This window comes from Lathamus discolor, chromosome 1 (genome assembly GCF_037157495.1).
Source record: "Lathamus discolor isolate bLatDis1 chromosome 1, bLatDis1.hap1, whole genome shotgun sequence".
Taxonomy (NCBI): domain Eukaryota; kingdom Metazoa; phylum Chordata; class Aves; order Psittaciformes; family Psittacidae; genus Lathamus; species Lathamus discolor.
The window spans coordinates 119,076,349-119,089,457 of NC_088884.1; the positions used below are offsets into that span (position 1 = coordinate 119,076,349).

The 13,109-nt window shown below is 44.9% G+C and overlaps 1 protein-coding gene across 3 annotated transcripts in view; it reads right to left on the bottom strand.

The window, feature by feature from the left end:
* FBXW7 (F-box and WD repeat domain containing 7) overlaps positions 1-12,789 on the bottom strand; it is a 173,484-nt gene extending 160,695 nt beyond the window's left edge. Inside the window, exon 1 of one of the 3 annotated variants that reach the window (XR_010615641.1) lies at positions 12,022-12,789. The gene's annotated coding sequence lies outside the window, so the exon portion shown is untranslated. The remainder of the gene's footprint in view (positions 1-12,021) is intronic. The other 2 variants (XM_065692745.1, XM_065692779.1) reach the window with 2 other exon arrangements.
* Positions 12,790-13,109: the final 320 nt, after the last annotated feature.

Here is a 13,109-nt window from a genome sequence, read left to right on the forward strand (position 1 = left end):
GCTTTCGGACACAGGATACTAGGCTAGAAAGAACATCAGTGTGATCCAGTAGAACTGCCTACCACCAAACAGTCCTTGCTGCCATTTATCCCCTCAGAAAAGCTAAATGACTCACTCTGGGTTTACATGCTGTTTTCCTTCCTGAAAAGGGATACAAAAAAATAGATGGAAGATCAAGTCACAGGCATCATCAGCCTGTTCCGTAATTAAGGGCACATCTACACTCCTCTTAGCTCCCTCTCTACTGCATTCAAGACCTCCTAGATCCTAAATTCAAAGTCTAAGAAAGACTACCTGAGCACTCCACTACACAATCTGGGGGAGTGGAACAGAGCTTACAAACCTAAATGATTAACACCTCCTTTGGAGAAAATCTGATACTTTTGCATTTTCTAATTTTACAAGCAGCAATCAGAACTGGGTTATGTCAGAGGAGAGAAAAAAAATAATTTGTATATATAAAAAAAAAATACATTAACATCCTGCTAACAATATCTGATATTATAACGCGAGAAAACACAGTACTTAGCTACATTTAAAAGAACCAGTAAATATGATTTAGCATGTTACAAGCAAACAAGCCTTTCATGCATCAGCAAACTAGCTGAAACAATTGTTTAGAGAATACTGTTGCAAACCACACACAGGTTGGTACCAGAGAACATACACAGGATGGTTTCTGGAAAGGAAACCATGCTTTTTTTAGGCTAGGAGAATTTTATAACAACAATGGTAGACTTAAGACAAATTGCTGAAAAACTGACCTTCAGTAAGCCTCCCCCCTAAAGTCTCAAGAGGTCATAAAGTAAAATTAATCTTGGTGTTAGGGGAAAACATCATTTGCCTTCAGACATAAGGAAAAAAGCATCAAAAGAAAAAGCAGTAAGTGGTCTGTTGCAGAAAAGGGTTAACAGCAGAAGGCCAGGGTTCTGCACCAGAACTGCATTGCTTAATGGTCCAAGAAAGCAAAAAGTGGCAAAACTCACATCAAAATTATTAAGGTTAAGACACGAGAAGGAGCTGTAAGAACTTCAGAAAGTCTAATCAGCTAGATAAACAGAAACATGTAAAAGACAAAAAAGAACTATCGACAAAGTATTGCATGTCAAGGTGAACATTCTACTCACCAACTTTCTGGATTTTAACAATAAATTCAGAGACACATTTACCCTGGACAGTCCATTAAGGAATGATTAAAAGAAAATGTTAGGATGTATATGTAATGTTTTGGAGAGCATTACAATTCGCACATTATAAACCGAATATAGCACTCAAAGTAGGCACTCTGTAAATATCCAGCACTCCAGGTAGGCACACGACGCAAACAAAAAAAAACTAAAATGGTTTGAAATGCAAATTAAACTAAAACAGTTAAAAAAAAAAAAAAAAAAAGGTGGAAGCTGACAACAGTCATCTTAAATGGAATGCCAAAAAGCATCAGAAGGATCAGGTATGTTAACTGTAACCAAGAGATCCAGAGTAACACAGGAAAAAGTATAGAAAAAAACTAAGGACCTTTGAGTGAATACGGGGTTAAAACATCACAAATAACATAAGACATTACTATGAAATTCACTATTAATATGACACAATACATTCCCATACACCAAGTGATCAGATCCCCAAACTTGGTTAAAAAAAAAAAAAAAAGAATCACTTAAACTACAAACCTAACATACTTTTATAAAGCACTACATGTTTTATTAAACAGCATAATAAGCTTTAACAGCAATTAAGACAGATCGTGAAGAACAGTGAACTACTCAAAGTTTTATACTTGAAACTTTTCAGTGGCACTTCACACCTCTCCAGAAGTGATTTGAAAAGTAGAGACAAAAAGATATGTGTTCTATAAGGAAATCCTAACTATTTTCTAGAGATGGTAACTAATAAGCAGAAACAATAGCACAAAAGTTAAATTCTCAGTTCTCCCATCAGTAGAGTTCTTGAACATGATTTTTTTTGTGTGTTTTGGCAGCGGCTAGCAAGCATCCACATGGCTGTGCAATAGTTACAGCACATACTGCCTTTAGCCCAGCTAGCAATTAAAAAAGGTTGGTAGGTTTTATGTAGCATAGTTGTCAGGCTTCAGAATCCAAGCATATTGTGATACGTGAGGTCACAGGTCAGCAATGAGGATTCTGTCACTGCAGTGGTGGGATACAGCAGCAGGCAAAGGATACAAATCCACAGGAAACTAGGTTTTGTCAGCTCTGCTGCTCATAGAACAATTTGTCTCCCTTGTGTTTTTACAGATTTGAATACTAATATTTCTGCACACTGTAGCTTTGATCACCGTATTAAATGTAGCTCTACTGAATAAAAGGATTAGTTTGTCTCAATTGGCACAGTTATGACTGTGCTATGAAGAGAACACTACGGGAAAACCTTTGAAGATCAAGTGCATGCTCAAGTTTGTAGGTTGAACAGGCAGTAGCAGCTAAAGGTGTTTTGTGTCATGCATATACAGTATATACATAAGACAATACTTCTGCAGTTTAGTATACAGATTACAAGCATTTTTAGATTACTTATATTTGTCTAGTTAAAAAGGGCAATCCCACTCTCCCCTTACCCAAGAGGCTAAGATGGCAGGCAGCAGTAGCACTCATGTTGGTTCACAACCAGCTAGATTTGAGAAGTGGATTTGAGAAGTGGACAGCATAACAACAAAAGCCAAAAAGGGCTGTGGAAGAGCAAGATCAGCCGGTTGCAGACATACTCCACACCAGCTTCAGCACATCATCAAACCACAACCATGAGGTTTCAGAGAACAGCTAAGCTGATCTAATTGCCTGCCTGTGCCATTCAGGGGATTCACTACCAGCTGTGCATTCCCCCAGTGTGCCAGCTCCAGCGCACATTCCATGTCACACCGAGCCAACTCAATTTAATTTTTAGTTCTTTTCTCACCTAAATTCAGGGACCTAAAATGGTAGAAAACAAACAGCACAAAAGTAATTACCAAAAACTCACATTAAACCAATAGCTAGCAAAGGAAAAGGTTGAGGGTGAGAGAAATTCTTTGGAACCATTCCTTTCAGCAGCAACTAAGGAAGTAAAACGCAGTATGAAATGACATAACAATAATGGACAAGTGAATATAACATCTTGGGAACCCCCAATCTTTATAAAGTTTGAAAAGATTTCATTAAGGGAGGGTAAACTGTTACAATTTTAAGTTTCTCTTTTTTAATCTTTGCTAGGTCATGTCTAACCTATGCAACCCATTTTTTTCCCACCCCACTGCAGTGTAAACAAACAGTAGCAACCAGAAGGACCAAAACATTAACATTTCTTTTGTGCCTCCCAACAAGCTTTTGTTTCTCCAGTCATTCCCAGCACCCTTTTGAAAGGTTCCCACAGCCCATGTAAACAACACAAAAGCAGAGAGGGATGACTGTATGTACCTCCTACATAAGCAGCCAACAACCGTGGCGTGTAGCCCAACTAACTAGACAGCCACACATGCACCCCACCACATGTGAACCCACCCACCTCTACCCGTCAAACAAAAACCCTGCCTGTGCTCCTGAGTCATGCTGAGTGTTATCTAGTGCTCCCACCAGGCACAGCCAAACATTAGTAATGGCTGAGCTAAGTTTGACCCTGTGTCATTTCACTATCAGCCACCTATTTTCTGTTATCAAGAATTACTTGATTTCAAAATAGCCAAGTGTAACAGTATTCAAAGGACAAATAACAATAAAAATTTTGCAGGATTTATCATGGCAATAAGCTATAAAGCTGGGAATACAACACAAAACCTGAAATCACAAAAATGGTTTGGATTGAAAGGGTCCTTAAAGATCATCTAGTTCCACCCCCAGTGCCACAGGCAAGGACACCTTCCACTAGACTAGGTTGCTCAATGCCCCATCCAACCTGGCCTTGAAGTTGAAATGAAGTAAGACCTGGAAACAAACCAAATATAACTATGAATGATGTTCTACTATAGCAAGTCATGCCTAAGAATCACCCTAGTTTTAGTGCACTCTCAGGTACATAAAGGGTTCAAAATTAAGTTAAAATTCTAGACAACCTAAGAAACTGACATTTTGGAGATAATTAGGGTTAACACAAACATACTTTGGTATTACAGGTTCGAAAATTTCAGACACCTATTAGAACCCGTCCAAGTTTAGAGCCCACACAAGATATTCTTAGTAGGACCTATTTCACTCATATCACTTCCCTGAAAACATATAATGTCAAAATACAGGTAAAATTACTACTGCGTTACTAACCGACCACCCAAGCCCTCATGGTACTCATACCATGTTTCATGAACATGAAGCAGCCATTCAGGACTGTGTGCTGCATAGCTAGTAGTGCAGATCAGATCCATGCCAAGATGAAGTCCAGCAAGCTGGGAGTGAAGTAGTGACTGTGTTTGGCTCTTAACTGGATGAGGGACAGCACAGTCAGAATCCACTTGCTATCACAGATAACACAACTAACACATCATGAAAGTGAAGGAGTACAATTGGCCCTTTCCACCAGAGGCTTGTCACAAGGCTATGCACATCTGGCCCTCTCCTGGATATACAGAGAAGTTTAAACACTCACGAGGTGGGCAGTCTTGGGTAGAGGGAAATATAGCAGGTTGAATCACTGTCTCCCTCCCCGAGGGCTCTTGCAACAAGTAGCATGTTAGCAGAAAAGCAATTCCCAAACATGGTGCTCCAAACAAACTATTTCAAATTCCATCTTGCTGGAATATCCAGTGGGGCCTGCTACCTAGGTACATGTAGAAGCAGTGTCAAAAGTTTCCTGGGGAGGGTAGGGAGGGGAAACCCACAAAGCAGCTTTGCCTTAACGTGATTTAAAAGATGCTAAAGATGCCCTCAAGATCCATAAAAACTGTCACTATTGTACTCTCCAGTGAGGAAAAAAAAAAAAGTTACCTGTCATCACAGTGATCCACCTACTCATAGAAATGCCACAGATCTAAAGACATATTCATCAGCTTTGGCAACAACAGATGAAACTGCCACAACGGAACTCAGAAACTAATGCTACAAATAACTTCCATGAGGGTATCTCCAGGATCACCATTTAAGGACTACTCTCTGGTTTTGAGCACCATTGCATGAATTAAAACAAAGAAACAAGATATAAACAGTCAGAGAAGTAGGCACTCCTGGCAAACTGCAGGTTTACTGACTACCTGACCTGAGCTCAGAGCCACAAGTAACACTGCTTGGCAAAGACACGGCACATGGGGTAAAGCAAAGGTGTAGACATCCAATCTTCCACAGATTCAAAACCATGCCAAGCTATGTGGCACCACACTTGCCACAAAAGATGAATGACATTTCTTCAGAGAGGCCAGAACCCAAAGTTGTAGTTTTGGTTATCATTACTAAGTAGTTATGGCATTGAACACTGAAGAAAATATTCTTTAAAAAAAGAAGCCTTATTAGGTAATGAAGTCAACAAAAGCATGTACCCACTATTGTCAGGTCTAGCAAAATGCTGTATTTTGCGGCTGCAACTGCTAGTGAGCAACTTCTCAAGCATGAACTATGCTACAATGCTGAAAGGCTTGCACTCGCCAGTGAACACACTGAGCAGCTTACCCTCCTAGAAAGGGAACTCGGGAAAAAGCTTGGAACCTTTTCTTCCCCATTGGCTTTAGCCTGTGGTGTTTGGGGCTTGTCAGTCGCTTAGTAAGACAAGTAGCTTGTCCTGAAGTAGCCAGTTCACTTCTGAAAACTTTGTGACTATTTTCACTCCTTCAGATATATAAGAACACACATTCTATCCCATATAAGATATCACATTTTACATGAAGAGAACAATATTCTTTCACATGCAGTTTGTAATACAGCAAACTCCCTAACAGCGTAGGCAGATCCTGCATGCAGATCTACATGTAAAGTTTCACCTTAAAGAAAACATGATAGACTTTATCCTGAAAAAACACACACTCCAAAAGTATTCACCAACATCTGTGAGAACACAGAGCCAATGTATGCAGTAGGCACATTATGCCAGTAAAAGAGGGCAGAGTTAAGCAGATACTGTCCGTAACACACACCCTGGGTTAGCAGTTCCTGTCCTTCAGAAATTCAAAGCCATTGCCACAACCTACAACAACAGAAAGGCACAGCTGAGTAACTCTGACTCCGCATGACCAAGTTCAGGAGTACTTCAATCCATCAAAAATAACCCAAACACTGCATGTGCAGTCAGCTTTTCACCCTCACCCGTAAACTCTTTGATAATCCCAACAAGAGAACACAGAAGGGAAGTGTAACCTGCATCCTGTCATGGTCTCCTCCCACCTTCCTAGCCACCCAGAGCAACGTTTCTAAAGGAAGAAGTGCTGAAGACAGAGAGTGACTTGCTCTGATATCAGACCAAAAGGCTGAGGAACTGCAGAAAGGAATATAGGAACAAGCATAGCGACTATCCCAAAATCAGTTCAAGTTTCTAATTTTCAAGGATAGCACCGTGCGTTAAGAAGGGGCACCAAGTTAAAGAATCCACTGTTATAACCCAGGATACTGCAGTGGCAAGACTCTCCGATCAAAGTTTATGAAGAGTTTAAAGGAAATTATTGCAACTCCTCCTCCCCCAATGTTCCCCCTCTCCACAGCTCCAGCTCCACAAGGCCAGGTCTCCCCACAGCACACCCACACCTCTCGGCTCCACCTGTCTTTGTAAGGAGGCAAATGCTGTGCTTCGAAAGCATTGCTTCAGCAGCGTGCCCGGCCCTCGGAGTACACCACACCTCAGCCTGCCCATGCTCAAGAGCTCAGACTTCTCAGTGCTGCTTCTCCAGAGAAACAGCAGGCAGCTGACACCATCCACATTCTCACAAGGTTGTCAAGAAAGCATTTCAAAACATTCACATTTTGGACAAGTTAGATCAGTCGGTATTTAAACAGGAAGCATTACTTAAGATTACCTTAGAGCTGTCCTTTTGCTATAAGCAGCCTTCCAATTTCAGGTCACAAGACAAACTAAATTCATCTAGGCCAGTTTAGCCATTTAGTTACTACAGGCTTCCATGATGCTGCAGCTGCTAGAAAACAGTCCAGCATTCTGCATGGCCAATCAGAAACACTGATCAAGCAATTTCAAGAAATTAATTACTTTTTCCTCCAACATTCAAATGATTCCATGCCCACATGACATCTAAGGCATATCAAAATATTAATCTATATATTAACAACGTATTTGGGTTACAAAACCTGAACAGCACTATTAAAGGGAAATTGTTTTTCTTCTTTAAGTACAATCTGAGGTAAATATTGCAAAATGCATCATAGTGGTACAACTCTCAATTACTGCCAAAACTGAAGACAGCATATATAATTAGTATATCCCCTGCTTCTTCAATTTAGGGCCCTATTTGTATTTAGTAAAAGCAAACAAAAAAAAAGGCAAATTTTACTGGTTACTGCAACAGTCACCACTGATCATGCTGAAAGGATTCAAGAGAGGATAAAAGAGCTGCTCAAGAGCAAATCTTGCTCTTGTAGCTACTTATGAGCGCGCACCTGCTGAAACCATTGTATCAGAACTGTGCCAGCAAAACAACACACACCAACACTTGTACTCTAGCACAAAGCCAACCCTCTCAGCTCAAGATACAGGCAAAGCTTATCTGAGCTAAGCAAGCTCATTCTGGACAATGAGGACTATCTCACACACCTCCTCAGCCAAGCTGTGGGTGCTGTATTCTCCAGCCCATGGTAGGCACGTTCAATTGTCCCAGCAAATGGGAAAAAATGTGTGCTGATATGTTAAGATATAACAGTATGGAAAAAATACATAGTTTCACTCTTGTAAAAATTGCTGCAATTGTTTCAGAGAACACTGAGAAAACAAAGTATTGAAGAACTACTGAATAACAAAGGCCTGTCTATTTTGCAAAGATGCACAGGTTTGAAGAGACAACCACATACTTTTTGTCACGGAAAGCATGACCAAGACTGAATGCAGTAGCTGCTTTTTATTCTGACGTTCGCGACTTTTGAAGTACTTGACTTTACAAACTAAAGTATAATATACATGCACTATGTTTCCAAATTTATTTTTAACAAGCGCTGGAAAGAAATCTGCTATTTCAAAATAAATGGGGGGACACACACACAAAATGCCATACTAACAGTTATTAATCATTTTTAAGCACAAACTTCAGGAATATGGGCTGCAAGTGGAAGTGCTTAAAGATAAAAATCATATCAACATTATGACAAAAAAACCTGGCAAGGATCTATTAGAAAACACTTAACTGCAATGTACGCCTTGATACAGGATGAACTCTGGAGTGGCTGATGAGAGCCACTGGTGCAATGAACTAGGGAGTATCCACAACATCGCAACAGAATAATTGCTCCCATTCCTTGCCCAAGAAATGTTCCCTCGGAAGTGAGCTGCAATGCCTCTTGTGTTCACTACAGCCAAAAAGTATCTTGCATATGCAGAGTTCGCAAAGAAGAAATGCAAATGTGTACTTGAATATTTAAGTGCTTATTCAAACCATTATGCTTCTTTACTAATTCCAGCTGATCGGAGAATGGAGCTAAAAAATTACTTTTTTTATTTCACACATAATCTTTATAAAGTGAAAGCATGATTCTCCAAACCATTTCTCATTTTCTATTAAACATGAAACTGTGACAGGTTAGGAGTGGACAGGGATCAAGTGCTCCTCCTCTCTCCTCACACAGGAACTAGAAGGTATCCAACACAGCTGACTTCTATATTCAAAACAAGTCACTAAGCAGTGAATTGTCCAGTCTTCCCTCAAAGGCACCAAACATATCCCCCCAGGAGGAAGCCACTAAGGGCTGCCAAACACAGAAATGACACAGCCCTGGAACACGTACTAGGAACAACCAGAAGGGTGTTCTGCAACAGGGACTTAAGTACATAGTGCTGCCTACAGTTTTTCACAGACATTCACTGGTGACCACTGGGAAACAGGGATGAAATGACCTTTGATTTAAGCTAAAACAGCCTGTGTAATAATCAGTGGCTGTACCACCACAAAGTTTGTTAACAGTAAGTTAAGTTGTACACTTACATGTTCTAGGTCTCCATCAGACAAATATTTGAAGTCTTTGTAGTCTCTTGCAACAGCAAAGGCTATCTTAAAGTATGTAGAAAAGATCCTGGTAAACAGATTTTGCCTATCCTGTGAATATATGGGGCATTTCAATACAGAACCATCCATCAGTTTCCACTAAATTCACTAAATCGTAATATTTTGTCACAGGAGAATATTTTCAAGAGTACACGTAATCCTCATCATCTCTTTCAAGAATTACCTGATACACAGAGTCTCCACAGAGAAGGCTGAAGCAGCTCTGCAGACAGGGTCTACACATAACGCTTATTTCAAATACAGTCAGCTAACAAGCACATGTTCTTCAGAAAAAGATTTGGAAGATTAAGTACATTTGTTAAAAACAGCCTGATTTAAAACATGCTGACCAAAAGAGACTTAAGTTTAAAGAGACAGAACAGCATTCCTCTCTGTTTAATAACATTCAGTCTTAAATCATCACACCCCATTCCTTTCTTTTACTGATTCAGAGACAATAAATTCACCTGAAATAATTAACAAAACTTTTTGCAAAGTACATAATAAGGCGAAGTCAAGTTAATTTGTCGGAGTCTAAAAATTATTCCTTTCCCTGAACTTAAAAGCTGCTTATTACAAAAGCTTCTCTAATAGTTAATGGAAATGAAAATCACATACTTTCTGATAAACATTTATGCTTACAAACAAACACCACTGTAATAGTAAATTATTCAGATTGAAGAAAGGAACTACACTGATTAGATCTTAAGCCGTGATAGGAGAAAAAAACCCTAAACCTGAGCAAAAATCATTTTAATAACAAAGTAATGTATCTGCTCGAGATACTTAGGTACCTAGAACGCCAACTAGAATGCGTAAGTGCCATCAAGAGACAGAACCAGACTGCCATTAGCAATCAGAGGGGAAAGGGCAGATTTCAGTTTGGAACCGGGAAGTGATACAAAAGTAAGTGTCATCACCATGTCCAAAAAAAGGACATAACACCTTTTAGCTCCTACAGATACTACATACAGCATAGCACTGCCCATGTCTTTAACACTATGGCCTGAAGAGAATCCAACTTCCTTTCCAGACCTCCTAGTTCCAGGGCCAAGAAGAGCAAAAAGCAAACTGAACGGAGCATTCAACTTCTTTTAAGCCCGTTTTTAAAGCGGGGAACTTAAGATTCAGAGATATTTTGGTCAGAATACTTGGTATCTAAAAGAAACTGGGAAATGTCAGGTGCCTTATCTACTTTTGAACTTCCTATTGATGTTTTCCCCTGAGTTTTTAGAGGCTGCCTCTTTCTCACTGGAACAGACAAGTACACAGCTGGGAAATAGACCTTACCCATTCTCAAACGCATATCACAAGCTAAAGCAAAGAGTGAGCATACACTGCTGAAGTCTGGAGTATTGCGTTCCCTTCACACAAGTGTGTTTTGGACCTTGAGCCACTGTGCACTTCTGCTACATCTTATTTTTCTCTACTTTCAATTCCACCTGGTAAAGAAAACACAGAGGAGCAGGACCCCAGCTACTAACCCACAGGAAGTTCACAAGCTGTTTGTTCTTTCAATGAACAACCGGACAACCACAGAATGGTTTGGGTTGGAAGGGACCTTAAAGATTACCATGTTCCAAGCCCCCTGCCACGGGCAGGGACACCTTCAAATCCTACTTTTCGCTTCAAAGGCTTTCTAGAACCCTTCCAGGGAAACGTGAAGAGTCACGCAGAGCACAGGTTTTGCAGTTACGATGTCAGGATCTATTCCATAACACTATCAAATAAATGACATCCAACCTACCCTCTTCACTTTTTAGCGCACACTCTCCATATCATATCACAGAATCACAGGATGATTTGGGTTGGAAGCTACCTTAAAGATCATCTAGTTCCAAACACCCTGTCATGGGCAGGGACACCTCCTACTAGACCAGGTTGCTCAAAGCCATGTTCAGCCTCGCCTGGAACTTGCAACAAACTATTGTACAAATTTTAACTCCTGAATAGAACAACTTAGTGCTGACAGATACAAACGTTCCTTCCCCAATCAACTACTGTGGTGGTGTTCTCTTCAGTTAAGAGTAAATTAAGATACTCTATTAAAACAGCTGAAGTTCTGCTGCAGCTTTTGCTCAGTTCTGCATGCTGGAGAAGCAAAAGCTAAAAAATCAAAGCAAACCAAAACTCAGGCAAACACAGTCCCAGTCCTAAATGAGACCCTTCACTCTCCTGCCACAGAATAACGCTTGGAGTGAGAGCAAGAGCACTTGTTCGTGCTTCGTGAAGACGCAACTTCTTCGACAAACAGGAAGAGCCAACACTACTTCTGGCTTTGCAACCGCACTAGAAAAATGCTTTACTTGAAAAAGCAACTCCTCAATAACGTTCTCCCGTGACAACTGCTGCAGCGTTTTCTACACGGGCGTTATGTAAATGAGCAGGCGGGAGGCAGCCGTAGGGTCTGTTAGGAGCCATTCAACCCTTTAAAGAAGAAAAAAACCAGCACGGGGGGGGGGGTGTGGGGTGCCGTGTTTGAGAACCTCACGGCTCACAGACCGCGGCCGTGCGCTCCGCCCGCAGCCCGGCACAACTTTCCGCCCCGGCGGTTCCGCTCAGCTCTCACGGGCGGGGACCGGGGGCTCCCGAGCCCTCCAGCGGCCCGCCGCCTTTGTTCGCAGGGGCCGGCGCTCCCGGCCCGCGCCGCGGCAGGCACAAAGAGGCGGCAGAAGTTGTGGAAGGGACCTCAACCCTTCCCAGAGCACACACACACCCCCCCCGCCCCATCCCCTCAGCCCGCGGGAGCGGAGCGGGGGCCGCCCGCCCGCCCGCGGGGCACCAGACCGTGCGCAGCCGGCAACGTGAGCCGCATGGGAAGCGGCGGCGCGCCCCCCCGGCCCGGCCCCGCACGCTGCACCGGCGGCCCTGAGGCACCCAGCCGCCCTCCCGCGAAGGCTCCTCCCGCTCGCACTCACTTTTCGGGACGCGCTCGGCCGGGCTCTTCCTCCGCTCGCGACGCGCAAGTCTTCCCGCCGGCAGGGCGATGCCGGCGGCGAGGCGGAGCCCCTCTCCCCCGGCGGGAGGGGGCACGCTGCCCCCTGGCCCGGGGCTGCCGCCGGGGGCCGGGCGGGTCCAGGCCCCCCCCCCGGGCGGGCTGTGGGCAGGTGGTCCTCGGGATCGGGCGCTGGGCCCGCTCCCCCCACCGCCCCGCCGGCTGCGGCTGTCCCGGCGGCTCAGGTGCGCCGCCGCCTCCTCTCACATGGAGCCGCCGCCTCGCCGCCCCTCGGGCCGGTCCCCGAGCCTCCGCCGGCCGGGAGGCGAGTGGCTCGGGCCGCGGCCCCCGCCCCACTCTTCCCTCTCATGCACTGCGGGGGCCGCCGGGCCTCGGCTCCAGCGGCAGAGGGGTCGCTAGGGCCCCAGCCGGGAGGCGTGGGGCAGCCGGGCAGCGGGGCTCGGCGCCGCGGCCGCTCCGCTCTCCGGCATGTGGGAGCGGCGGCGCGGAGCGCTGGGCGGCGCGGCGGGGCAGGGCCGGGGCCGGGCGCAGGAGGGGGGCGGCGGGCGGCAGCGCCCCGGGATCCGCTCGTTTCCTGCGGCGCCGGGAGGGGGCGGGGAGGGCGGGCGAGAGAGAGAGAGAGAGAGAGAGAGGGAGGGAGGGAGGGAGAGGGAGAGCGCGAGCACGGCGGCGGCGCGCACGGATGACAGCCGTAACCCAGCAACAGGCCCCGCCCCACCCCGGTGCCGGCGCGGGGCGATGACGCCACAGGAGGGCAAGGTGGAGCCGAGCAGGTACCGCCGGGGCGGCATGGTTCAGCCCGGGACAAGGGGGCGGGGCCCGTCCTGTGCGCAGCCGCAGTCGGCGGTCTCAGCGCGGACCGCCTCTTCCCGCCGCGCGGGGCGGGGCAGCTCGCGGGGGCCGCCGGGCTGGGGCGCTCCGCCTCTCTCCGCTGACGTCACGGCGGCGCGCAGCCGTCGGCCGCACGCACGTGCGGCGGCGGGCGTTGGCGCTGCCATGGGAACGGCGCGCGTTGTGCCGCTTTCCGTCAGGAACGGCGCGGTGTTAGCG